A 26,683-nucleotide genomic window follows, 5' to 3' on the forward strand; every position below is an offset into this window, starting at 1 on the left:
AGACTCTTTACCGCTGAGTCACCGGGGAAGCTCCACTGGTGCTGTAGGGGTTGGCAGTTCCCTGCAAACTGTGCAACTTTTGCATACAGAAGACTTCCCCTTTGAGGTTATGCCCGATGGATATACCTCTAAGAACTTTTTCACTGCATAGGTTTCTAGATCTAATAAACATACCTCAGGGAGGCTATATCCTCTTCACTCCTTACTGACCTATCTTCATATTTTTCTATCACTTCATACACAACAGCTTGCATTGTCTGATCCTTCTAATGTCTAGGTGTGAGGAGCCTGCCTGACTTCAGAGACTTGGGCCTTGCAAGGTATCTCAAGATAAGTGGCTTAAACATTGTCCAATCTTGAGGCTGGATGTCTGAGATCAAGGCATTGACAGAGTTGGTTCCTCCTGAAGGGCATGAGGAAGAATCTTGTGTGCCTGTCTCCCTGCTGGGGTCTGCTGGCAATTAATTGCTGCTTTCTTCCTCTGTCTTTACTGTTATGCCCGATGTCCGAATCCCCGAGCGGGAAGAGAGAAGGCTTCCAAGACAATGCAACTTGCAAAAAGGGGAGTTTATTGCTGACTCGAGTCAGGGCTCCTGCCGCATCCAACGCAGTGGTGTGGGGTCAGAGAGCCCTGAGCCCAAGCTGTTACACAAATTTATAGGGTGAGCATAAGCAGTTGGTAGCTGGCGTAAGCAGATTGGTTACATGTTTTCAAAGCAATTTTATTGGTCCAAACTTTCGTGGGCCTTTTTTAAACTTGGGCGTTTGCAGGCTTTTCAGCTTTCCCCTGATAGATTCCCTTTTTCTTACTGGGCCCATATTGATTGGCTGGCTCCAGGTGGCCTGATGGGGGTAGGGAATCTTACCATTTCGGGGGAAACCGAAACTTAGGTCCGGGCTGCCTGTCATGGTGTTAGCCCTGGCAGCCTCACATGTACATTCACATGGCAATATCCCTGAGTGTCCGTACCTCCTTCACCCTCCTAAAGATACTAGAGTCACTAGATCAAGGCCCACTCAATTCCAGTATGAAGTTGTCTTGACAACCCCTGCAGTGGTGCTGTTTTCAAATAAGGTCTTATCCTGAGGTACTGGGATTTAGGACCTGGATGTGTGACTGGGGCATGGAGAAGACAATTCAACCCTTCATAATATGGAAGACTGGACCTGCCCGTCTCACCTGTCATTAGCATCCTTTCCCAAGCCCAGAGTCCCAACCCCTAGCCTCTGAGCCCCTTGGAGAGGGGAAGGAGGCAAGATGTTTGCTGACTTTCACTGACAATAGCATTTACACCATAGGTTTACCACCTGTTCCGGAGTACTTGACCTTGGAGAAAACCCCCAACCAGGCCAGGTGTCCTACCAAAGTATCAATGATTATAAATGTTGCTCTCCAGCCCATCCCTGAGTCTGACTCCCATTTGAAAATGCTCAACTGCAGCTTAAAATGGCACCCCTTAAAATAGCCACCAGGACATTTGTCATATTAGGGGGCTACTCAGCATCTTCTGCTGCCCAGAGATCTGTGGCCCAATTCCTCAGCCTGGCTGTTGTGGCCATGAAGTACTTTTGTGTCCAAGGGCAGCCGGAGAGTGGTGGTGGCCGCAGGTGGCTCTTGATGCCCCTTCAGTGTGGAACTGGAGGAGCCCCAGGCTCCTTGCTCCTGGTCAGGTGAGCTCCAGTCCCTTAATGATGGCTTTGGGATTGGATAATAAGAGCCTCTGTATGCAGACATGAACCCTGACGGGTTTAAGTCAATAGATCAAAAAGGAGATCGCAGAGGGTGAGGCTGGTGTCAGAGTCTGAGCTTATTTCTCTCCAGAGTTAATGGCATCAGGCAGCACCAGTAACATCTGGGAGCTGTTGGCATCTAGATATAACTTCAAGGCTTTCAGTCTCCTGTGTATGCCCATCCCTTTGAAGCCCTGTGTATCTTCAGCCTGTAGTTTCTCAGGAGGCTGGTACATCTATGTCCCTTTGAGATTCCCAAGACTGGAGGATGCTGTGTTGGCCACCGTGGAGACGATGACATGCAGGGGAGAGAACGTGGGCCCTTGAGAAACTTTCTCCTGTAGGATGGAGACCGTGTAGGTCAGGAAGCATGATTTCTGCACGTCAACCACTCACCTGGTGTCTGCCTGGTATGCTGTGGGTGTTGAAGTGATCCTCAGTTACAGAACCACTAGAAACCAGAGGGAAGAGGTCATTTAATTCTAAGAGTGCTAAGACTGAGCGAAATGTTCAGTGGTGGTCTTGGTAACGTCTAGAACTTGGAAGTTGTAACTGCTTAATCCCAGGCAGAGTGAATGTGGAGCCAGCCATTGGGTGGGTGTCAGTTTGTGTCACAATAGTTCAGGACTGGTTCACAAAACTTACCTCCCCTCCCTTGGGTTGCCCACCCCCAGCCATTCCACTATCCAGTGCCGAAATACTGATACTTGAGTATAACCCTTGACTGGGGGGAGAGGGAGTGGAATCAAGCCAAACCTATCTGAATATTGCAAAACAAAATCTTGGCCTTTGGCAACTCATGGGCTCATGCTTGTTGAAAGACCCATTGTGTTAATGATGGGCACTGAAAAGTTAGACACAAATGGGAAAGTACTCCGGGGACTGGAGGAAAGGCATGTTGGGTGCCAGGGAGCTGGAGGAGCTACAGAGACATGGGGCATATAAGGTTCCTTATTTTCCTAAGGCATGAGAATGTCTCCTTGGAGGAAAGGCCTTAACACATTATTGACCAGGGGAGTTTTCTAGGTACTGATGCCTGTGGTGGCCAGTTTGTTTACATAAGTGAATGTTGAAACACCTACATTTTTGGATTAATATCAATGACTACTTTTGCACTTCATTTGAAATTCTTGTACGTGTCTTACCAAAGCTTCTAAAACTTCCATTAAAGTGTGACAGGCAGTATAGCAGACACCTCTGTGCAGGAGAACATACATCTGTTACAAATACACCGTGTTTCACTTCCCCCGGAGGAGCAGACTCTACACGTTCTGGTGGCATTTTTGAGTTCTCTAGATATTTCCCCATAACACATTTTTTATTTCACCTGGGAGTTGACAAGGTGGGTCTTTGGGAAGGGCTGTTTTAGAAATGCCACAAAAAATCCTCCTGATGGGGGACTATCACTACATCCACCAGATTGGTCCATTGTCTATTCTGTAACTACTGCTAACAAATTGCTCACTCATTATCCTCTGCCTTAAGGCTGCAGTAAAATTTGAATTTAGCTTACAGTGTGTGGGAACAGGAAGTAGATAAACTTGATGTGCAGGCAGTGGAAATTAAGGGCAAAGAAAGGAGCCCGGTGATGCTTGGTTTTTAGCTTGGACAACTGGGTGGTGGGTGATGTGGTCACTTAAGCTAGTTCATCAAGATGGATGATCTGACTACGTGCTTTGCTGTGGTAAACTTGGGCTCCCAGGGGAGGAGTAGAACAGCTTGGTGTGGGGGTGGTTTTTTCAGCTGTGTCTGACACTGTGACCCCATGGACTGCAGCATGTCGTCCCCTTCTCCTGCCCTCTATCTTTTCCAGCATCAAGGTCTTTTCCAGCGAGTCGGCTCTTCACATCAGGTGGCCAAAGTATTGGAGTTTCAGCTTCAGCATCAGTCCTTCCAATGAATATTCAGGGTAGATTTCCTTTAGGATTGACTGGTGTGATCTCCTTGCTGTCCAAGGGACTCTCAAATATCTTCAGCACCACGATGTGGAAGCATCAATTTTTCGGCACTTGGTGGCCTTTATGGTCCAGCTCTCACATCCGTACATGACTGTTGGAGAAATTGTAGCTTTAATAGATGGACCTTTGTCAGCAGAGCGTCTCTGCTTAATACTCTGTCCTAGGTTTGTTATAGCCTTCCTTCTAAGTAGCAAGCATCTTTTAATGTCATGGCTGCATTTGGAGCCCAAGAAAATAAAATCTGTCACCATTTTCACTTCTCCCCCTATTTGCATGAAGCAATGAGACTAGATGCCATCTTAGTTTTTTGAACGTTGAGTTTTGAGCCAGCTTTTCTCAGCTAAAACGGCAATTCTGCTAGGCTTTGTAGGACTGCTAGGGCTTGGTGTTGGAAACAGACTCTCCCCTGGCAAGGGTTTTTAATCAAACTGAAAATGGATTACTGGTGGAGGAAGTGAGAGGAAGTCTGTGTAACCACTTGAAGGGTCTGAATTCAGATGAGGGAGGTGATTCTATACCTCTTACACCTGTAAAGACTTGGAAGTGGCTTGGGAGCGTCACTTTAGGGATTACAGAATGCAAATCGAGGCAAACATTTTGAGTTTTTTTGCCTGGGAATCCTCAGACTCCTGCTTGAGGACCTGGCTGCTGGCTCCAGCTCTTGTGGTGGTGAATCCATGACTGTCCTGAGTCTTGCAGCGCACTTCTGCTGTAAGCTCACCCAACCCGGGCTTCTCCTACGTGCTCCAACCCGATATTGATTCACTTGCCCTTGAGGTTTCTAGAAGGCGGTGCCCTGAAGGAACTAATAGCACATAGATGAGCCCCTTTTGCAGTGGTTGGAGCTCGGTGGGGAGAATTTGGCTCAGACTCTGCACTGGTATACAATTAACTTCTCACCAAGTGCATCATTTTAATAATCCCACCTGGAAGAGAGGGGGTTTCCTGGTGTGCCTGGAGAAAGACTGGTGCTCTCTGCTCTGCATGCTTCTGGGTGTAGATGGGCTGCTTGTGCAGAAGGGATGGCTCTGTGCCCATGTTGGCCGAAGCTTAGTCTCAATGGCGACAATTGGCCTAAACCTGTATGGCCGTGTGGACTTGGAACAGCTGGAGCATCAAACGTGGCCTTGACTGGAGTCCTGAAGTGTTGGGCGGCTTTAGCTGGGTTTAAAACAGAAAAGGGGCTCATCTGACTCACTTGAGGCACATGTCTGCAACCTCAGTCTAAGTAGAGGTCAGGACTTGAGCAGAATTTCCTTCCTTTTCAAGGAAAAAGAGGGGTCTAAAGAGGCTTGAAAGCAGGCACTGGCAGAAGAACAAGGCATCAGAGCTTGTGGCCCAGGAGGAGCTGAGCTGGCTGCCGTGTACCAGATGGGTTTCCGTGATGCCTTGGGCCCCTCTTGCTGAGGCCGTGCTCAGAGGGAATACTCACTCTTAAGAGTGTGGGATGGAAGGAGTGTGACATAGTGGGCCCTAACAGAGCCCTCCAGGGTTCGAGCTACCATTCACCCAGAGGAGAGTGCTTGGGGATGTGTTGCAGACTTTCACAGACTGCTCTCTGCTAGAGCAGGTGAACAGATCTAGCAGCTTCAAGGCCCCACCCTTAAATCTTGGCCTCCTTGGCCCAGGACTTGACTCTTGTTCCCTGAGTAGCTGCGGAGCTGACTCGGGTGTGTCAGAAGCAGCCCTTTGTCCCTTACAGGTTCCAAGCCTCTTGTAGAATCCTGTGTGTCACGCGGGGTCTCCTAGGCTAGTGATAAGAACCGATAGGCTAACGGTGGGGCCTGGCAGTGGAATTCAAAGACAAGAGCCTTGCTGGATCTTTGAGCATGACCTTACTAGTGTGGGAGATGAGTGCAACTGTCCTGTAGTTTGAACATTCTTTAGTGTTAGGAAAACGCTGCGGGAGGAAAAAAGCCGCCTCTAAGGACCGGTGGTAAAGGCCTTTTATTAAGCGTCGCTCTCAGGCAGAACTCCCGGGGGCTGGTGAGTGAGGAGACAAAGGGAGTCTGCGAGGTATGGGGGAGGGGAGGGGTTTTATAGTCAGGGCCGGCGTCCAGGTCAGGTCTTTTCATATAAGGAAGAAAGCGCGGGCTACAGCGGTGGTCAGTCTCCAAGGGCTCTGTGTTGGTACCTGATTGGACCAGGCTGCAGGGGGTCGGTCCCTGGAAGTTTAGCCAGCCTCCGAAATTTGCCTAGCAGCACTTTCCCGGGGCATGCCCCGACCTTTCATCTAGTACTGCCCTTCTTGGGATTTCGGATGAAGAGTGACCTTTTTCCGGTCTTGTGGCCACAAGCGCTCTGTTGTGAGGGTCAAACTGCAGAGATTGGCTTTAGCTCTTGTGGTCCAGCCTCATGAGACCTCCCCAAGACGAGGTGGGCTCCCCAGTCCCTTCCCCTGGAAGCACCTGAATCTGGATGATGGAGGGATGGGTAGGGAAGATCGGAGACTGAATCCTGGGAGAGGTGCGTCAACTGGCAAAGACCAGGGAGAAGGGCACCAGCTGCTTCTCCAGCAAGTCACTTTGCAAGAGGCTCCCTCCCACTGCAGCCATCCAGAACCGGCTGCCTGGAATCTCCAGGTGTCAAGGTAGATCCTGTACCAATTCCTCCCCCTGGGAATGACGAATCTCTGAATTTGAACTCAAACCAAGTTGTTCCCTCACAGGCCTCACCCAGAAAACACGTCTGGAACTGCCAGGGAACATGATCTGATTTCAAACTTTAATCCTCTTGTGAAACTGGATGACAGTGTTGACTTGAGGCAGGTGGGCCCGGGGGCCCCAGGGGGTGGTTCCAAGGGCTAGGAAAGGCCACCCACGGTGGATAAGGCGCAGGGGGCTGGGGTTTGTGTGGTGGGTGGGCGAGATTCAACAATCGGGGTACTGGGTTTGCTTTGCCGAGACTTGGCATTGCTGTTTCCCCTAAAACAATGAACGGGATGTCATCAGTGTGGTCGGACCCCGCTGACATCATAGTAACTAGCTGAAAATGGGGGAGAAGACTGGGGAATAGCCTCGCCCATCCTTGATTTTCTCACGTGCATATATTTGGGAACCTTATCCCAGGACAAAACATCCACAGTTCACACTGGGACAGAGGATGAACAGTGTCCTCTGCTGAGTGCTCAGCTCCCCAAGGACACACAGCTCAGCCTCTGAACACAAAGGGGAGGGCATCCTAACCTGCTGCCCGCTAAGTTCTGACGGCTGCACCCTGGGGCCTATGACAGGCTGCAGTCCGATGGGCTTCCCGGATCGCTGAGAGAAAAGATCGGGGATGAGACATTTGAGTTTTGGGTAATGCCTGATGTGCCCTGGTGTGTGGCAGGCCCAATTTAGGGGGACTTTGGCCATGGGGGTGGGGGTGCTGGGTGACTGGGAGGTGGCTCGGGGGAGGCTGTCACTCAAGTGGGTGTGGAACTCTTCCCACACGTCATTCCCAAGTGTGAAGGCACCTTGGAGCTTGCAGTCAGAGCCGGACAAAGAACCTTCCTGAATCGGAGGATTTTTTTTAAACCCAGGAAGTTTGCCCTGCATGTGCAGATTTCAGGCCTCACAAGGGACATTCCTCCTCGTGGTCCAGGCTGGGTCAGCCTCTTTCCTGAGAGGTGTGAAAAAGCAGCTTGCTGTCCTGGGAGGCCATCTCGTGCAGTTCCAAGTGGGTCTGTCACTTCCTACCGACCACAAAAGACCACACACCAGGAGGCAGAGGGATGCCTGCCTTGGGAGATGAAGCTGGTAACAGGATGCAAGGCCATAACCTGGGAGCCTGATCATGTCGTTCTCAATGCCCCTGCCTCTTAGTTTCCATTTGCCTGGTACGAAATGACCTTAGTTTTAGCTTTTCTGAATTATATATATGTATATAACTTTGCCAGATTTGCCTACTAAGCAAACCTGGGGGAGAGGCTGGCAGAGTGAACTGCAGCCAGGATCCAGAGGCGGGTGCTTCTGGGGGGCTGCCCTGTGGATCTTGGGGCCTTCCTTGGAGCCGGTGCCCCACTGTGCTTTTGAATGTTGTGAAGGTGAAACTGCAGGGCTTGCTGGTGCCTTTCAATGAATGTCAAAGTTGAACCTTCTCAGCTATTGTCTCCCCAGACGGGAAACTCCCTGAGGGCAGGGAGGATGTTTTGACTATAGGGGTGTTTCTGGGGCTCAAGCTGCAGTTTCCTTGGAGCTTCTCCTATAAGAATGTCCAGCTCCAGGGGTGTTGAGTGCTTGGGTGTGGCCTCTGCTGTGATCCAGCTTGGGGGATGTGTAGGTCCTGTTGCTTCAGGATCACAGCGGGCCCTCTGTGCTGTCTCGCTTGTGAGCTCACCGAGAACCGGCAAGCAAGCTTGCTTTGGCTCCTTCACCTCCTTTAGTTCCCAGTAGGGGTTGGTGCCACCAAACCTGAGCTGCTCGGGCAGCACTGAGCCTGCACTACTGCATGAGGAAGGTGGAAGATGTGCCTGGCTGGGCAGGACTCGCCTGCTGGCCCCGGGGGCTTCCTGGGTGCCGGAAACGCTTGCTTCCTGTCTGCAAGAGCTGCACTTCTTCAGCTTTCCCTTGTCCAGGTGCTTCTTGTAGGGAGTGTTGCCCCCTTAAGTGGAGGTGAAGGATGTCGGAGTTAGTGAGAATAAGGGAAAGCATCTGTCAAATGTGGACGCTGCCCTGATGCCTGAGGGTCACCAGGCTGGGATCCTTAGCCTGATGCCCCGCAAGCTAAATGCTGAGAGATTCACAGCAGTGGTTATTGTCCAGTTGCTAAGCCGTATCTCTTTGCGGCCTCATAGACGGCAGCATGCCAGGCTCCTCTGTCCTCCACTGTCTCCGAGTTTGCTATTTAACCATCTCACACTTTGCCACTCCCTGTTCCCTTTGTCTTCTGTCTTTCCCAGCATCAGTCTTTCCCAATGAATCTGCGTCAGGAGGCCAAAGTATGGGAGCGTCAGCATCAGTCCTTCCAGTGACTATTCAGAGTTGATCTCCTTTAGGGTTGACTGGTTTGAACTCCTTGATGTCCAAGGGACTCGAGTCTTCTCCAGAACCACAATTCAAAAAGCATCAATTCTTTGACTTTCAGCCTTCTTTATGGACAATCTCTTACTTCCCGATGTGACTACCTTTGTTGGCAAAGTGACGTCTCTGCTTTTTAAAAAAAAAAAAACCTATTTTAATTGGAGGCTAACTTTTTAATATGCTATCTAGGTTTGTCATAGCTTTTCTTTCAAGGAGCAAGCACCTTTTAATTTCATGGCTGTAGTCGCCATCTGCAGTGATTTTTGGAGCCCAAGAAAATCTGTCACTGCTTCTACTTTTTCCATCTATTTGCCATGAAATGGTGGGAGTGGGTGCCATGATCTTAGTTTGAGTTTCAAGCCACCCTTTTCATTCTCTTACTATCAAGAGACTCTTTAGTTCCTCTTCACTTTCTGCCATTAGAGTGGTATAATCTGCATATCTGAGGTTATTTTACCTGACAGTCTTGATTCCAGCTTGTGATTCATCCAGCTGGCATTTTGCATGATGTACTCTTATGTGTAAGTTAAACAGGTGACAATATAGTCTTGTACTCCTTTTCTCAATTTTGAACCTGTCCATTGTTTCATGCCTGTTTCTGTTACATTGCTTCTTGACCCACGTACAGTTTTCTCAGGAGATGGGAGGTCATCTGGTACTCCTATCTCTTTAAGAATTTTCCAGTTTGTTGTGATCCATATAGTCAATGAAGGGGAAGTAGACTTTTTCTGAAATTCCCTTGCTTTCTCCATGATCCAGTGAATGTTGGCAGTTTGACTCTTGGTTCCCTCTGCCTCTTTGAAACCCAACTTGTGTACATCTGGAAGTCTTGGTTCATGTACTGCTCATACCTAGCTTGAAGGATTTTGTGCATAGCCTCGCATGCATGTGAAATGAGTGTATGGTAGTTTGAACATTGAAAGGGACATCACCATATGCTAATTCTATAGTGTTTCGAGGAACTGATAAACTGTAAACTATTTTTATAGGTGTGTCTATGGAAAACCTTTCTGTGATCCTCTTGGACTAAAATTCCTGAATAGATGAGAAAATCCACTGCTTTTGGTTTCATGCTTGAAATTCAATGCTGGGTGGTAAGGTCATTTCAGCTTCAACATCTAGATCAGGAAGACCCCCTCCACCTAGATTGTCAAGCCCCTTTCTTACCTCAAACACTTTAGAGTCTCTGTTCTGAAGATTTAAGACACTTCAGGGACGAGTACTTTTGCAAGTCACGTATGAATTTTCAAAAGATCTGGCCTATCAAACCTTGATCTCATATTTGGTGCTGATGAATCTTCACCCACTGGCAATCTGAATGGTTGACTTTTTTTTTTTTAATTAATTAATTAATTTATTTTTTCAGTGGGTTTTGTCATACATTGACATGAATCAGCAATAGATTTACACGTATTCCCCATCCTGATCCCCCCTCCCACCTCCCTCTCCACCTGATTCCTCTGGGTCTTCCCAGTGCACCAGGCTCGAGCACTTGTCTCATGCATCCCACCTGGGCTGGTGACCTGTTTCACCATAGATAATATACATGCTGTTCTTTCGCAACATCCCACCCTCTTTTTTATTAACAAGGTAAATTAAGACCGCTGCTATATAGGCAAGATCTTCATTTGGGATTGAAGTTTAGTTTACTCAATTGTTGCTTTTGCATTCATCTCAATTCTCTGCTACATCCTCGGGCTCTTTCAGTACATGTTCACAACCCCCAGCAAGTGGTCCAGGACAGCTGGAGGGATCTCACAATGGATTCTACAAGGAGCTTCAGGTTTTAAGTGAAGGCTGCAAAGGACTGGTCTTCCAGGAAGTGGCATCTCCCATTGCGATCTCTGGGTTTCTACTGTCTCTGAATCTGGTAGCTTCTAGATTGCAGAGCAGGATGCTTTTTTTGCAGCTCACTGCCTGCCTTCAGCAAGAGTGAGAAGGACCTGCTTTCCTGGATCAGCCTTCTCACTCCTCTCTAGCAGGGTTGTCTTTGGACAGGAGTGAAAGGGACTTGAGCACAGGGAAGGGGGGAGGAGCTGGGCAGGACTGAACTGGGTATCTGCTCTCTGTAAACTCATGCATGCTGACTCTGGGACAATGAAGTGTTCTTCAGCCCCCTTTCTCAACCTTCCAAACTGTGGAGCCGCCTCTGAGCTCTGGGGCAAGACTGTACAGTGTTGTCTGAGGAGGAGGGAAGGAGGAGGGCCGGAGGGCCTGCTTTCATGCCCTGGCCCCAGCTGGAGCCCCGCTTCTACATGTTGTAATGAAACATCATAGACCAGATGGCTAGAAACAGACATCTTTCTCAGTTCTGGAGGCTGGGAAGTCCAGGATCTAGGTGTTAGCAGACTGGGTGTTTGAGGGCACTTTCTCACTTGTACACAGCAGCCTCCAAGCACTCCCGTCTTTGTCTCCTTGAAAGGATACTGGCTCCATGATGGGACTCTACCTTCATGACCTCATCGAAGCCGAGCATCTCTCCTGGCCCCCACTGCTAGATACTATCACACTGAGGGTTATGGCTTGAATGTATGAAGTTTAAGGAGGATAAAAAACATTGGCTCTAACAGCTGAGCTCTTAGCTATTTCATCTCATCCCCTAAAGCAGGTGAGTTGTCTTTTTCCCTGAAGACATCTTTCGTGTTGAAATGCATACAGCATAAAATTTGCCTTTTGAAACATCCTAAGTGTACAATTGGCCATCATTAGTGATGGTCATACAATATTGTTAGTGTAACTTGTCAATCGCTCCACAAAAACTCTGCAACAATTAAGCAAGGGGCTCCCACCCCTACCCTTCCCTAACCCTTGTGTGTGCTTGCATGTATGCTAAGTTGGTTCAACTCTGTGCGACCCCATGGCCCATAGCCCACCAGGCTCCTTTGTCTGTGGGATTTTCCAGGCAAGAATCCTGGAGTGGGTTGCCATTTTCTTTTCCAGGGGATCTTCCTGACCCAGGGATTGAACCCACGTCTCTTATGTTTCCTGCATTGGCAGGTGGGTTCTTTACCACCAGCGCCACCTAGGAAGCCCTTGACAATCTCTAGTCTACTTTCCAAGTGTAACTTGCTTATTCTGCTTTTTACCCTTTGGTCATAAAGCATTTGTCCTCCTGTAGGGCTTATTTCATTTAGAAGAACGTCAAATTATGTCCATGTTGTAACAATGTGTCAGAAATTCAGTTCTTAGGTCTGAATAAGAATCAACTGCCTGGATATACCAAGATTTACTTCTCACCACCTGTTGACGGATAATGAGTTGTTTCTACGTCTTGGCTCTTACGTATGCAGTCAACATCAGGGTACAGATAAAGAGAATTGAAAACATGGATTTAAGCAGTTTTAACAGGAATGACTGGGTCAAATGGTGAACCCTGTGTTTAGAACTTTGAAGAACTGTCAAAACAATGAATTGGTTCTGGAGGTGGTTCTAGGTGGAAGATCTAAAGTCCTAAGTTCCTTTTTGGAAAAAGACCCCCCTGCTAGATGACAGTCACCTCCTTGTAGTTTGACACGTGAAACTGAACATCCAGGAAGGTCATATCTGCTTCCTTAATCTCTGAAAGAAGTCCAGTCACCCATCAAGGTGGTCAAGATCTTTCTTCAAGGACACTTCTGGATCATTGGCTGTTTGAGTCAACAGAACAGAGCTCAATCCAGTCCATTTCACTTAAGAATTCATATTCAATTCAGTTCATATTCTCTACTAAGTAACTTCAGATTTTGAAGCCAGTACATCCTTAAGACCCTGATGCTGGGAAAGATTGAGGGTAGGAGAAGGGGATGACAGAGGATGAGATGGTTGGATGGCATTACTGACTCAATGGACATGAGTTTGCATAAACTCTGGGAGTTGGTGATGGACCGGGAGGCCTGGCATGCTGCAGTTCATGGGGTTGCAAAGAGTTGGACACGACTGAGCAACTGAACATCCTTACCTGATGGCATAATAGAAACCACATTGCATCTCCTCAGTAGCCTCTTGTTTCTGCCTCAATTTCCTGCTGTGCCCCATGAAACTTAGGAATGTGCCCAACTTCCCTTGGGCAGCAAGATTTGAGCCTTGAATGGTTCACTGTGATTTTTATCCTCTGATTTGTGGAGATCTTGCTAGGTCTTGTCCTCAATACCTGGGGATAGAGGGTCTGTTCAGTGATTTAAGAATAGAAATAGTAAAGGTTTAATCTTTCAGAATCAAGACTGGATTCTTGAACCAAGATAGAGCTTCTATCACTCTTAGAAGTTCTTTGGATTGACCAGCTATTAAAAGTTTGTTCTTATAGGAATTCTGACAGGGAGCTAGTGCTTTGCATGACAGGCTTACCTGGAGATGCTGCAGGTTCAGTTTCTGACCACAAAAAAGCACATATCAGTGTCACACAAATTTTTTGGTTTCCCAATGCAGATAGTTTATAGTCTACCAAGTGTGCAGTAGCATTTCTAAATGTACATTAAATTCCTTATTGCTCAAAAGTTGCTAGCCACCTGAACCTTCAGTGAGTTGGAATCTTTTCACTGGGGGAGGCTCTTGCCTCAATGTTGATGGCCATTCACTTACCAGTGTAGTTGTTGAAAGTTGGTAGTTGTGGTAATGTCTCAAAACAAGCTTGACATACTTGACGCTTCCTTTCATGGATTTCTCTGTAGACAGCATACTGTCTGGCATTTTACCCACAGAACTTTCAGATTTTGAGTCAGTCCTCCTAAACCCTGTTGCTGCTTTTGACTAAGTTGCTGGAACTTTCTTAATCCTGTCATTTCAACAGTCTTCACGGCTCTTGACCAGGTAGATCCCTTGTCTCTCCATAAGGAGCAACTGCTCACCCATTAAATTATCGTAGACTGCAGCAATCTCGTCACATCTTAGGCTCCAGCTCTCATTCTAGTCCTCTTGCTAGTTCTGTCATCTCTATGACTACTTCTCTCCTGAAGTTTTGAGTCCCTCAGTCACCCATGAGGGTTGGAATCGATTTCTTCCTAACTCCTGTGAATGTTTATCTTGACCTCTTGCCATGAATGACAACTGTTCTTCATGGCGTGTAGAATGGTGAATCCTTTCCAGAAGATTTTCAATTTACTTTGCCCAGATTCAGAGGAATCACTATTTACAGCAGCTATAGCCTTATGAAGTGTACTTAATGTGACGTGAAAGTCAGAATGACTTCTCCATCACGGCTGCAGAACGGATGTTAACAACCATGTGTAACAAGATAATCTCATTGCATCATCAGAGTGCTCTCGGGTGGCCAGGTGCATTGTCAGTGGGCAATAGTACTTGGAAAGGAATCTTTTCCTGAGCAGTAGATCTCAATGGTAAACATAAAATACTCAGGAAACCACGTTAACAGAATGTGCTGTCATTCAGACTTTGACTGTGCCACTCTGCACAGGCAGAATCTAGCATGACTAAGGGCCCTATGAGTTTGAAATTGCAAGTGAACATTGGCTTCCACTTAAGTCCCCAGCTGCATGAGCCCGGAACAAGTCAACTGGGCCTTTAAAACTTTGAAGCCGGGTATTGACTTCTCTTCAGCTATGAGATTCTCCAGCATGAGGCTGCTTTTCTGCCTTTAAAAATACTGGCTTAGTGTAGCCATGTTTAGTGATCTGAGCTAGATCTTTGGGGTAACTTGCTGCAGCTTCTACATCAGCCCTTGTGGCTTCTAAGTTAAGGAGATGACTTCCTTAAACCTCCTGAACTGAACTCTGCCTGTTGGTTTAAATGCCTGCAGCTTCCTCACCTCCCTGACATATCGCAGAAAGTTAGGGTCTTGCTCTGGACTAGGCTTTGCCTTAAGGGAGTGTTGTGGCTCATTTGTTCTAGCAAGACCAGTAAAACTTTTTCTCCATGTCAGCAATGAGGCTGAGCTTTCTTTGTGTGTTCACTGGAGTAGCACTTTCATTCCTTCAAAAACTTTCCTTTGGCGTTCACCACTTGACTATCTGGCCCAAGAGGCCTACCTTTCAGCCTGTCTTAGCTTTTGTCGTTCCTCCCTCACTAAGCCTAATCATTTCTCACTTTTGATATAAAGTGAGACAGGCAACTCTCCTTTCACTTGATTGTTTGGTGGCAATTGTAGGTCACTCACTGGCCTAATTTCAATATTTAACCTTGGGTCACAGAGGCAGAAAGTAAAGGAGATATGGTGGAATGGCCAGTTGGAGCCTTCGGGACACATCTCTATGGTGTGATTCATGGCATCCCCGGTCACCATACCAAATAGAATAATGAACAGTTTGAAATATTGTGAGAATCACACATTGTGACAGACCCGCAGTGAGCCCACATTGGAAGCACTGCCGATATGCAGAGTTGCAACAAATCTTCAATTTGTTTAAAAAATTGAACCGAAATGAAGTGAAGCACACAGACGAGGTCTGAAGCTACCCTGGGTGGGGTGGTGTCCTGCCTTCCACCACCTGGAGTGATGGAATCGGAGGGGTGGGGGGAGGTCTTCTGTGGCTGCACCTGTCTCTCCTGGTGAGAGAAGTTTCCAGAAAGAGCTGTGAGCCATGGAGGCATTTTGTGATAACTTGATGCAACCGTCGGGGACACCTGCTAGTTAAGAGGTTGGTGTCACAAGTCCTTGCTTTTGAGGGTCAACCTCAAGTGCAGACTGTGTGCTCACCCACATGGCCGTGCAGACTGGACCAGGTGTGTCCTGCTGGGTGGCTCACCCTCTCCACCCCGGCACTGAATGTGGGGGCACCCTTTTAACCCCTGGGCTTGTGCCCCTCAGAGTCTAGAGAGTCTCCAAGGAGTTTACCATCTCTTGAGTCTGAAATCACTTTGTCACTGAAAAGAGTAAAGTTAATTTACACAAAGCCCTTTCACTGACTTATATATAATAAGGACTTTAAGGATCATCTTTTTTATCTATCATAGGCTGAAATTTACCACACATGACAGGTGGCAGTGAGTGCATTTGGCAAAATCGCCACCTTAACTGGCTTTTTAGGCAATTCAGTTTTGCTCTTCTTGTTATGTGGATATATTTTATAGTTTCCAAAAGTTACCCTGAAGCCATTCTTGGAAAACACCTGTCAGCTTTGTCAATTTGGGCTGGGCTATGGGCTTCCAAACTAGACTATCCTTGTCCATGACTCAGAAGGGAAAATATAAATGCCACTGTGCCCCTCTATTTCTGACCCTTTATTCTTGTCTTACTGCTGAGGAAAGGAATGAACCATAGAAATGACTTTATTCTCTGATTATTGCATGACAAAGTTTTATGATCTCATCAGGAACATACTTAGACACATGCAGATGTAGTGAGCATAGTGTAATCTGTACACAAAATGCCTTCTTGACTCTGCAATTTGCACTTGATCAAGTGCTTTCCAAGCCTCATCGGAGGCAGGGAAGACATTTGCGTATATTAGAGGTAGTCAGAGAATGACGACTGTGGCAAGCAGATGGCCCATGTCTTCATCGTTCTGATAGCCAGTGAGCGTAAAAACCATCTCAGCAGGGATGTTACTGTCAGGACCAGGTCACCACGGCCATCCCCCTGCAGACTGGATCTGGGATAGGACTTCTCCCAAGTCCTGCTTAGCTTGATGTGACTTGAGTGCCTTCATGATAAAGAGACTGCATCCCTGACCTCCCCAGACAGAGCGTGCACGGGACTCTCCAGAGACCCGCATGTCTCACCTTAGCACTTCTTACTGCCTGTGAACAGCATCTCTGGCTTATCCAGCTGCCCCAGGTTCAGTGTGGTTGGGAGCTCCTTAGGGAGGTCTGTGTTCTGTGGCCAGGTCACGTTATGAGCCAAGCCAGGGTCAGCAGAAGGGATGAAGCTAGAGAAAAGGTGTGCCAAAGCCTACTGTGATGCCGAGTAGGTTTTAGGGCTGCCCTGAGATTTCCAGTGTCTAGATTAAGTTCTGGTCGCAGCAGCCTAGCGTCTCCCCTGGTAGGCTTTAGCTCAGTCACGTCCGACTCTCTGCAGCCCCATGGATTGCAGCCCTCCAGGCTTTCCTGTCCATCACCGACTCCTGGAGCTTACTCAAACTCATGTCCATTGGGTCAGTGATACCATCCAACCATCTCATCCTCTGTCATCCCCTTCTCCTCCCGCCATCAACTTTTCCCAGCATCAGGGTCTTCTCAAGTGAGTCAGTTCTTCGCATCAGGTGGCCAAAGTATTAGTTTTAGCTTCAGCATCTGTCAAGCTTTCTCAGGCATCTCATCTCCAAGTCTGCTGTTGTGATGCCCTCTGGCCACCAGGTGGTGCCAAAGGACACCCCTCTGGCAGCTGCCAGGTGGGAAACTCCAGGGTTTTGAGGACATCAGTGGGGAATGTCCTCTGCCTTGACCATCTTTGCTTTTGCCCCATGTTCCTTCAGAGGAACCTTGATCCTGTGTTGAATTGCCTCACACTACACCAAGCTCACCTACCTTTTGAAACCTAATCGATGCCATTCCTGCTGGAGAGCCTGGACTCTGGTCTCCCAGACCCAGGGTCCTATGCTAAAGCAGGTAAATACAGGATTTGGAGAAGAAATTTAGATAGTGAACACCTTATGATGTCACTTCACGTGGCCTCAGGTATAAATTGTCATCTTTAATGAGAAATTCTTATTTAAAATGTTAACATTAAGCCAGAAATCTCACTTTGGAAACATGATTTTAAAATTGAACTTGGCAATGGCACCAGAAATTGTCAAAGGATATAAGAAGCAAGTAGTCTTTTTCTACAAATTTAAAAAGCCTAGCATGACAAGTCACAGTAATGTGAGGTAGCAGTTGGCTATGTCTTACTAGATAAGTAAATCTTTGACATTTTGAGTATTCACGGGATTAGGGGTAAAGCATAAAATTCTAACTTCATGACTCAAAGATACGCAGCAACTATTTGTCATGATCCTAGCAGAGTCTAAAGCTTTCACCGAAACATACTTTACATATATCAAACATCAGTTAACATACCCAGTAGTCCACAACTATTTTTCAATTGCTAGGTTTTCAGGAAAACCTAAGTCTTGCTACCTAGATTTCTCTACCGTTGAGCTGAATTTTCTAAGCTTATGGTCCAACTTGCCAGGCAGCTGCTTCCTCTAGGAGGATTTTTGTTGATACGAAAACCAGGATTGGAAGTCCAGCCCCAGATGCCCAGGTGGAAATTCCATATATCGGGCCTGGCTAGAAATCTGAGGGACAAAGTGTTTATTTCAAGAATTTAGCAAACAACTTGATGTCTCATTAACGGCTTAAGGGCACTCCAAGCATATTGCTGGCAAAAATGTAAGGACAGAATGTTGTCTTGACCTACTAAAGGGATGTACAAGGACAAGCAGAAAAAGGGCTCATAAGATCTTTACAAAATATTAAACTGTTCACCCTGTAGTTAATGCTATCCCCCTTACCTCTAAAAATGTTAGCTTTCTTCTGTCACACTCGGCTTAGCTAGTGTTCTTTGTGGGGACACAGAAGTTTTTCTTTGTCTTTTGGTGTGCTGATGGGGAGACCAGGAATCTGCTATCTCAGATGCATACTTGGAGGGGGAGGCTCCTGCATCAGACTGGGAGGAACAGGAAGGACCTGGGGACAGGCCCGTGACAGCTCCGGTCAGTGCAGGGACCCTGAGGGCACGCGCTCCGTCAGCGTGACCTCCACCCTTGTTCCATGGCTACCTTTACTAGGAGAGCCAAACTTCTCCCAGAGAAGCAGAGATGTGAACCCAGAAACACCACTGGGGAGAGTGTAGCTGAAACACACTCTTGGGATGGGTGTGGGGGTTGAAAAGCCATAGAACTGCTGGGCCTGAAGGGATGAGGAGGCTGGGAAGCCCGAGGTTAGCGTGCCAAGAGTTGGGTTCTGATGAGAGGTCTCCTGGCTTACGGACGACGGTCTGCTTTCATAAGGTAGAAAGCAAAGGCGCTCTGGTCTCCTTCCTCATGTGTGTGCGCGCTCAGTCCATTCATGTTTCCTTGTGACCCTGTAGGTTGTATCCCGCCAGGGTCCTCTGTCCATGGAATTTTCCAGGCAAGAATACTAGAGTGGGTTGCCATTTCTTCCAGGGGATCTTGCCAACCCAGAGGTCGAACCCATGTCTCCTGCGTTGGCAGATGGGTTCTTTAGCGCTGAGCCACTTGGCAAGGTCTCTTTCCTCTTAAGGTTACTAATCCCATCATGGGGTCCACCGTATGACTTCACCTAAACCAAATTACTTTCCCAAAGCTCCACCTCCTAAGGCTTTCATATTGGGATTAGTGCTTCAACATGAATTTGGTGGCCCCGGGGCGGGGGGATGGGAGAGGAATAAACCTTCATCGCCAGCCTGACCATAACCCCTGCAAAGCATCAGACATTTTAGTTGGGCTTTCCCAGAGAGCCAACCGTGAGACGAGGAATTCGGGCTCAGGTAGTTCACCTGGCCGGTGACCCCGGGAAGCATGGGTGAAACAGTGAGGAAAGCAGAACCGGGGGAAAGAGAAAGTCGAGGGTTGTGTTAGAGTGAGCTCACCATCACGGGAATCGGGGGTTCAGTCCCGCGGGGAGCCTCTGTACAGTTCTGCATAGCATGCTCCTGGTAACGCTCCCGTGTGATGGGTGGTTGACAGTCACTCGGTGGCTCCCTCTCCCATATTGACTGGGAGGTGGGCACCCTCAAGGGCGTTAGCTCCCTTGCACTTTCCAGTTTGCAGCTGAGCGAGCTCCCGCGGTACTGAAGAAAGGAGTCAGGCACACAGGTGCTGACGTGGAGGCGGGGAAAGCCAAGGATGTGCTGGAGAGGCCTTCCAAGGCTGCATCACACACACCTGATGCTGGACCCACAGAATGCCTTGCCCTTTTTTGTAAGCACTTGGGTACTGAGCACTGCAGCGGGCTGACTTCTAGACAAGCCGTCCTGTCCACTTGCTGAGCACCTCTTCTGTGATGAATCACTGTCCTGTCATTAAGAAGAAAAAACCAACTTAGGCTGTGTCTATTCCTATAGGTCCTTCTACACGGCCTCTTCCCCAGACCACCTTGTCTCTAGTCTTGCTGCTGCCAGGGTCCTGAGCGGCCAGACGACTCATCTGCTGATGCATGCTATTCTGAATACCCTTCTTGGACCCCCTCATAAGAAATGATCCAAGTGTACTGACTGAACATAGCCCACTGGGAGAATTTTCCCTCTTTTAGGGTGTCCTCGAAGGAGTCGTGGGATGGCAATAGTCCACTAACAATTCACTGTTATGTATTAGATGAATCCGTCTATGAACCAGGGCTTTGCTTATCCCTCCGGGTCGCCTGGTTCTCTCTATGGGGTCACAGGGGTGAGCTAAGAGGTATAAGTGCAGCAGAGGTAGGGGACGACGGGGGTGTGGAGTCATTTGTAACTTAAACATGCCCTTAGATTTGCTTGGTGCTCACCACAAACACTACTACCTGCCTAACCCTGGGGGTGCCCACTTGACCTCATGCTTTTCAGCCTTGCAGCATCCAACTTATAACGGGAAGCTCTAAACCCATACTTGATGTTTCGTGATTAGGATTCAGTCTCTGTTAGTCTCAGAAACATGCTTGTAACTGATTACCAAGTTATAAATTTTCTGTGGGCAAATGTATGAACTTATTCTGCAGTCGTAGGTTTCTGTGATTACCTCCTGCATACTTAGCCATAGGTGTGTTCCAGAGTGCTGGATACTTCTGAATTTCAGATCTAATGGTATAATGCCAATGATATGGTGAACCAGAAAGATTTTTTGGTGGAAAGTCAATCAAGATTCCTGTTGAGTCCTCCAGGGACTTGCCATCCATTCCTACCATGGGCAAGGCCAACACTGAGATCTGCCAGGTGATGTTTTGAGTGACAAGGCCACAGGTACTCAAAACTGGGAGGCTTTGGAGACCACTGAAAAATGGTTTGAGGAAGTAATCTCAAGTGTGACATAATGCTGTTTTCGCACTTCAAAGAGGCCTACTGATTTTGAAGTAGTTCTTTCTTCACAGTAGGAGATAAAAGATGTAGCAAATTGTCCTTTAATTAGGAATTGGGGTCCCTGCATGTCCTAGACGCTTATTTAAAAAAAGGCATCAGTTTACCTCCCACTTTCTTGCACATAGACCTTCAGGTCGTAACAGTATAATGCCAATTGGCATAACAATATAATGCCAGTAATAAAGGGGACCGGCAGGATCTTTGGCATCCCAGTCTTTTTCACTGACTGTGTTGCAGATGTGGTTTTGGTGTGCTCAAGAAGAGGGTGAGTGCAGGGTCTTTCTACTGTGCTGTCTTGACCACTCACTAATGTAATCTGGAAGCCAATATAGTCAAGATTTCTGTAGGCTATATCGTGGTGTAGAGATCAGGAAAGTTGACATAACCTTAGGATGAGGCTATGAATGTATGCTGCTGAATTTCCCAAGAGAAAGCAAACTGATCCTCAGCTGAGGATTGCCTAATATATTCTCTAGATTGATAGATGCATGCTAAATGCCGGAAATAGTGCTCTTGTTCTATCCTGCATGACATCTGTGAGATAGTTCACTGTCATGGGACTCAATGTTTCACGGAATCGAGGAATCACAAAGGCCTCTGATCAAATGCAGGGTGACTTCTCTTTCATCCTTACTGGCCAAGTGAGCAGGCACATGAAAGGAGGCCTCCAGTTGGTCAACTTGGACCAGTAGTTGCTGCGGCCAGCACGGCAGGTAGGTGTTGAAAGTGGTCGACGCACAGTTGGGGGGAAAAAGAAACTAGAGACAATTAAAACTTTAAAGATGGGACTGGGGGACTCAAGACCTCTTGGGTCAAGAGCCCTGTTCCTCGGAGCCACATCACTTTTTGTATCTGTTGTGTTACGATGAAGTCAGCCTACTGTGTCCCTAGTCACGTCTCCCATTTTATTGATTAAACTATCTTTATTTTCGTGTACAAGAGCTATCACCTAGTTGGAGGTCATAGACTGCATATGCCTTGGGAAAACATCTTAGTGTGTGCACAAGCAGTGTTCTGAACTTGTGCTTTTCTGAACCGGTGTTTTTTTTTTTTTTTTCTTACAAAGTAGATGATCTGTGAAAGCTTTAAGTGAAAGTAACCAGACATAAAAAGTCACAAATTCATGATCCCATTCAATTTAAACTGTATAAGAGAGAAATCCATGGAGAATAAGAATGAATTAAGGGGTGACATGAGATAGGGGAGGGGCAGTGGGCAGTAAATACTCATGGGCATTGGTTTCTTTTTGGAGTGATGAATATGTCCTGGAATTATATAGTTTGGGTTTCACAAATTTTTGTATATTTTAAAAAGAACTGAATTATGTACTTAAGATATTAATGGTATATAATTTTTAAATGAAACTATTTCAAAAATGTAAGCAATTATTATGGAATATTTTATAAAATTTTTGTGAAAAGAATTTAACAAATGCTTACATTCAACATGATTAAGCCATTTTATAAACATACTATCATGTTCCATTAAATAACACTGTGCTCAGAGACAGTAGGTATTAGTCTTTGACCTCACATAAGGTTAAAGACAGCAATTTCCGCTGAAGAACTTCAGCTTTACATGGTCAAGGAACTAGATAATTTCATGGAGACCTAAGGCAAAGGAAAGGCTTCAGAGGTGGGGAGGAGGAGGAAGGAAGGAGGAAACTATTTATGAGGGAACTCCTCACACACTTGTCCCCCAGACTGTAGCAGATAGAATAAAGATCAAGTTGGCAAAGGTCTGCCCTCTGGGGAGCTTTAGAACACTAGGAACATTTTCTTTAGATCAAAACAAGATCAGCCTTTACCCTTCTTTTGAGGCCTGACACAGTACTGAGGTTATTTGAAGAGGGGAGATCATTTGCCATGAGGCGGTGCCGAGTTGATTGGATCCCTGGGTGGTTTGAATGGCTCCAGGTCAAGCTTTTCTGGACCTCCCACTGGTTAGGTTCTTGAGTTGTTAATGTTCATTGTCTATTTCTAATCCATGTGGAAACACGGGAACCTGGATGGTGTCAATAAAGTTCATGAGTCAGATGTGGTGTTGTCTTCATAAGCTACTGGGTGTGTCTCTTTGACTCACCTGAGTTTTAGTGTTGCTTGACATTTGGTGAAGGGAACTGTGATACCTGTAGAAAGACTCCTTCAGAGGGGAGGAAGGGATTTTTCAATGGCAGGCTTGTGGGTTTATCCCTTCAGGAAAGGAGAACTTTTCTGCTGGCTTCATTTTTAGACATGAAGTATTGGTCCTGGCTGGGCTGGATGAGGAAAAGGGCTTGTTTGCTGGTCATCAGCAATTCCTATACTTGGAGATGTGTTAATACCTGTGAGCTGAACAAATATCCTAGAATTTCCTAGACTGAGCCAGTGTGCGGTGGCTGTAGCTGGGCAAATGCTATGTCTGGCTTTCTCCCCAATTCCTTAAGACTTCCTGGGTCCTCCGGGAAAAGTACTTACTAACTTAGGCTAACAATGACGATCAAAGAACTCTCGAGTTTTGTAGCATGCTCTAGGCTTATTGGACAGATCAGAGCATGAATTCTACAACATGAAAAGAGGCACACAGAGACTGGGTGTCTTCTAGGGAAGACTGTAGGTGGTCATCGGATTTTTCACAATTGGTTTGTATATTACAAGCTGATCCAGGATCTTTAGTGACAAATAACGATCATACCTATACAGCAGTTAGTTCAGGGAGCTGTTGATAGTTTGTATCTTCATTAAAGAACAAAAGCTTCATTTCCTATGTTAACCTAAAAATTTGAAGGTCAAGAGGGCACATAAAAAGTCCAGTGTCTTGAGTTTGGCTTTCCTAGAAAAGATTCCTTCATGACTTACATGGGTTAGGTTTACAGGGGGTGACCTCGGGAACAGCACTGGAAAAGGCAGTAAAGACAGCAAGATGGGGCAGAAGGAGAAGTTGAACTTTGTATCCTTGGGCATTTCAACCAAGCCCCATGAGGCCTCCAGAGTGGTCCTGAACTAAGCAACATGGCTGGACCCCTGGATCCTCAGAGCAGTCAGGGAATGTGACTTCCCCCAAGGAAGGGGCACAGCCCTCAGTGAGGCAGATCTCTTTGGAGGAAAGGCCATTCCTAGAGGGGGACATGAGCATCTTGGTACCTCTAGTATGAGGATTCTCAGTTGTGATCACAGCACACATCAGAATGCGTATCATGCGCCATCTGGTAACAAGCAGATCTTGGCCAATCTTTTTGTCTTGAGGCTCCTTTGTCATTGTCATCTAGTGAGATTTTTGTTTATCCCAGTAGGTCTGTGAGCCTCAATTTCTGAGGCCACAGATCCTTCAAGGAAGAATGAACTCCAGGATTGGAAGCAAATCTTCTGGCTAAATCCCTGGTTCTTAGCGACACTGACATAAGCAGTCAAAATCAATAGAGGTGGTTGTACTGAAAAATGACATTGAGGGCTGTTGAGTGGAACCCTTAAGGGGGGGTGTCTCTGGAAATGGGATATCTCTTTACTAGGGTCCAAGGCTCATTTATTTGGGGACTCTTTAGCCATGTGAGGCCCTTCACCTGTTGCCATATGTTAAGTGATTCCATCAGATGAACAAGGTAGATCAAGAACACCCCAGGAACACAACAGCACTCACCATGAAAGGCACTTCCTGCCTCTGGGGACTGTTTCATACTAGCCAGCAGTTAACCAGGTTAGTGAAGAGGTTACTCTCTCTACTTCATCTCTTTCAGAAGAATTGCCCAGAACTCCTGTCTTAACCGTAAATAGAAAAGAAGCATAGTTTCTTGGATATGTACCTACCTTCACTTAATTTGAGGAAAGTCTGGGTAATTTGGGAGACTGCTGACAGCTGGAAAGTTGGGACATGCCCTCACCCCAAAGCCATCAGCGCTGGAGATACGTTCATGCCCTTTAAATAGGACTTGGCAGCCTTCAGTTGTGAATCTAGCTGTGAGAATGTGAACTGGTTTTTAGTTAAGTGTTCTGGGAACAGATAGATGACCATACTTGTTTCTCATGGTCCTTGTTAATGTCGGGGGTTGCTGTCAAGGAGCATTTCATCAAGGCTCCTGGAGGATTGCCCAGAGGTCTACATCCATTCTGTGCTCTGGGTAGAAACAGTAGGCTTATGCAAGAGGGTAGAATGGTCACTGGGCTTCATTGGTACATTACTGGAAAAGTAGGTGATAGATCTGTTGGCATCCAGCCTGCTGGATCAGGATGCGTCTTTTGGGTGATAGTTTGGTGATGTCCTGGGATTTCAAGGCGGACTTTGCCAGGGCAAAGAGTGCCTTTTGATATTATGGTTCCTCTTCCATTTCTTGCTCAAATATTTGACTAAAAGTCATTTCGGTGTATGGCTTTTCCTAGGTGTTTGTGATACTCAAAGTAGAAGAAAGTTTCTCCTTGTTCCGCCATGAAGGGGGCTCCTGAAATCAGACTATCTGGTCTGTTAAGTTTTGCCCTGGAGCACCCTCCTGCAGCGCTTAGATGCTGTACCTGCTCAGGGTGAGCTCCCCACTTCCTCACTAGGTGTGTTGCATCACACGTGCCGTATCCTGCTCTCCACTGGCTCCAGACTGAATGTTTTCAGATCCTCTTGCAAGTCTGTTCCCTGAAGGTCCATGGGCAAGTTTCTAGGGAAAACTCAGAAGACTGGGTGGTGGGCTGATTCAGTACTGAGCAGGTGAAAGTTAGGAGTAAGATGTGTGATAAAAGAATTGGGTGACCATCAGGGGATCTAGAACACATCTCTAGAGACACCTCTGGAACTAACATCAAGGGGGAGATTAGGGCCTTAAGCAAAGGTTGACAACCTGCTTCACCATATATGGAGGGGCCCAGCCTGCCTCAGGGGGGCTTAGTGTGAAAAGTTGAGGAGATCCTTCATAGAGAGACATGCTAGCATTCGTGGTGATAGTTCCAGTGAGCAGAACCATGGAAGATACAGCTGAGTGGCTGTTTATGGAAAACACAGGAACATACCCTTAATTAGGCCCCTAGTAAATGACTTATGAAAAATGTTATTTATCAGCCCACAGATCTGTGTTACCCTGGAGTTAGTAAGTGATCAATGCCAGGTAATTAACCCTGAGATTACAGAAGTGCCCTGGATCTGAGGCAAAGTGGCTTATCTCAAGTATTGATACACAGACTTGATGTATCATTGTCGTGCTTGGTGAATAGGTGTCTCTTTCTGGGGTGACTTGGCGGCATTTGATTGAGAGTCATTACCCTTATTTATGGTCCTTCCTGGGTGTTAGAGATGTACTTACCTTAGTCACCCTTAGAAGGCACAGTCATTCCGTGAATGGAAAGGGTCACATGATTTGGCAAGTGGCTTCTGTGTAACTCCCCTGTTGTGTCTTCAACTCTTTGGTCAGGAGTATTGCCCCTTGGATTGAATGATTCTTAGTCCCTCCCACGACTTGCTGTAACATTGCTGTCTCTACTCCATCATCCTGAGGATCTCTGTTCCCATGATATTTCTTTTTTTTTAATGTATTTTTTATTTGAAGGGCAATTGCTATACAGGATCTTGTTTTCTGTCAAACCTCAACATGAATCAGCCACAGGTATACATATATCCCCTCCCTTTTGAAACTCCCTCCCATTTCTCTCCCCATCCCACCCCCCCCTAGGTTGACGCAGAGCCCCTGTTTGAGTTTCCTGAGCCAGACAGCAAATTCCTGTTGGCTATCTATTTTACATATGGTGATGTAAGTTTCCACCTTACTCTGTATGGGAAGAGTAACATATTTCTTAATACGTCTATTTATCTTCCTCTTTCATGTTTCCAAAATTAAAGTCACATGGGCAGATGAGAAACCATGGCTTGCTTCACCCTAGTACTCTTGTCCTCAGGGTAAGTCCACCTAATCAGGTTGAACTTTGGCCTCCAATCATCCTCACTTTTCCATGGTCGAGGACTTAGCTGTTGGCAGTTTTGAGATCATGCTCTTAAAGTTCAGACACTTTAACTCTGAAACTTAATTGGACATGAAGTGAAAGTTGCTCAGTCGTGTCCAACTCTTTGTGACCCCATGGGGGATACAGTCTATGGAATTCTCCAGGCCAGAATAC

The 26,683-nt window shown here is 46.8% G+C and overlaps 1 long non-coding RNA gene across 1 annotated transcript; it reads left to right on the plus strand.

Moving 5' to 3' along the window:
* Nucleotides 1–799: 799 nt before the first annotated feature.
* LOC122428246 lies at nucleotides 800–14,704 on the plus strand. Its single transcript, XR_006265675.1, has 3 exons — nucleotides 800–934; nucleotides 4,919–4,923; nucleotides 14,695–14,704. It is a non-coding gene; the product is annotated as an uncharacterized LOC122428246 (long non-coding RNA).
* Nucleotides 14,705–26,683: the final 11,979 nt, after the last annotated feature.

This window comes from Cervus canadensis, chromosome 26, assembly GCF_019320065.1.
Source record: "Cervus canadensis isolate Bull #8, Minnesota chromosome 26, ASM1932006v1, whole genome shotgun sequence".
Taxonomy (NCBI): domain Eukaryota; kingdom Metazoa; phylum Chordata; class Mammalia; order Artiodactyla; family Cervidae; genus Cervus; species Cervus canadensis.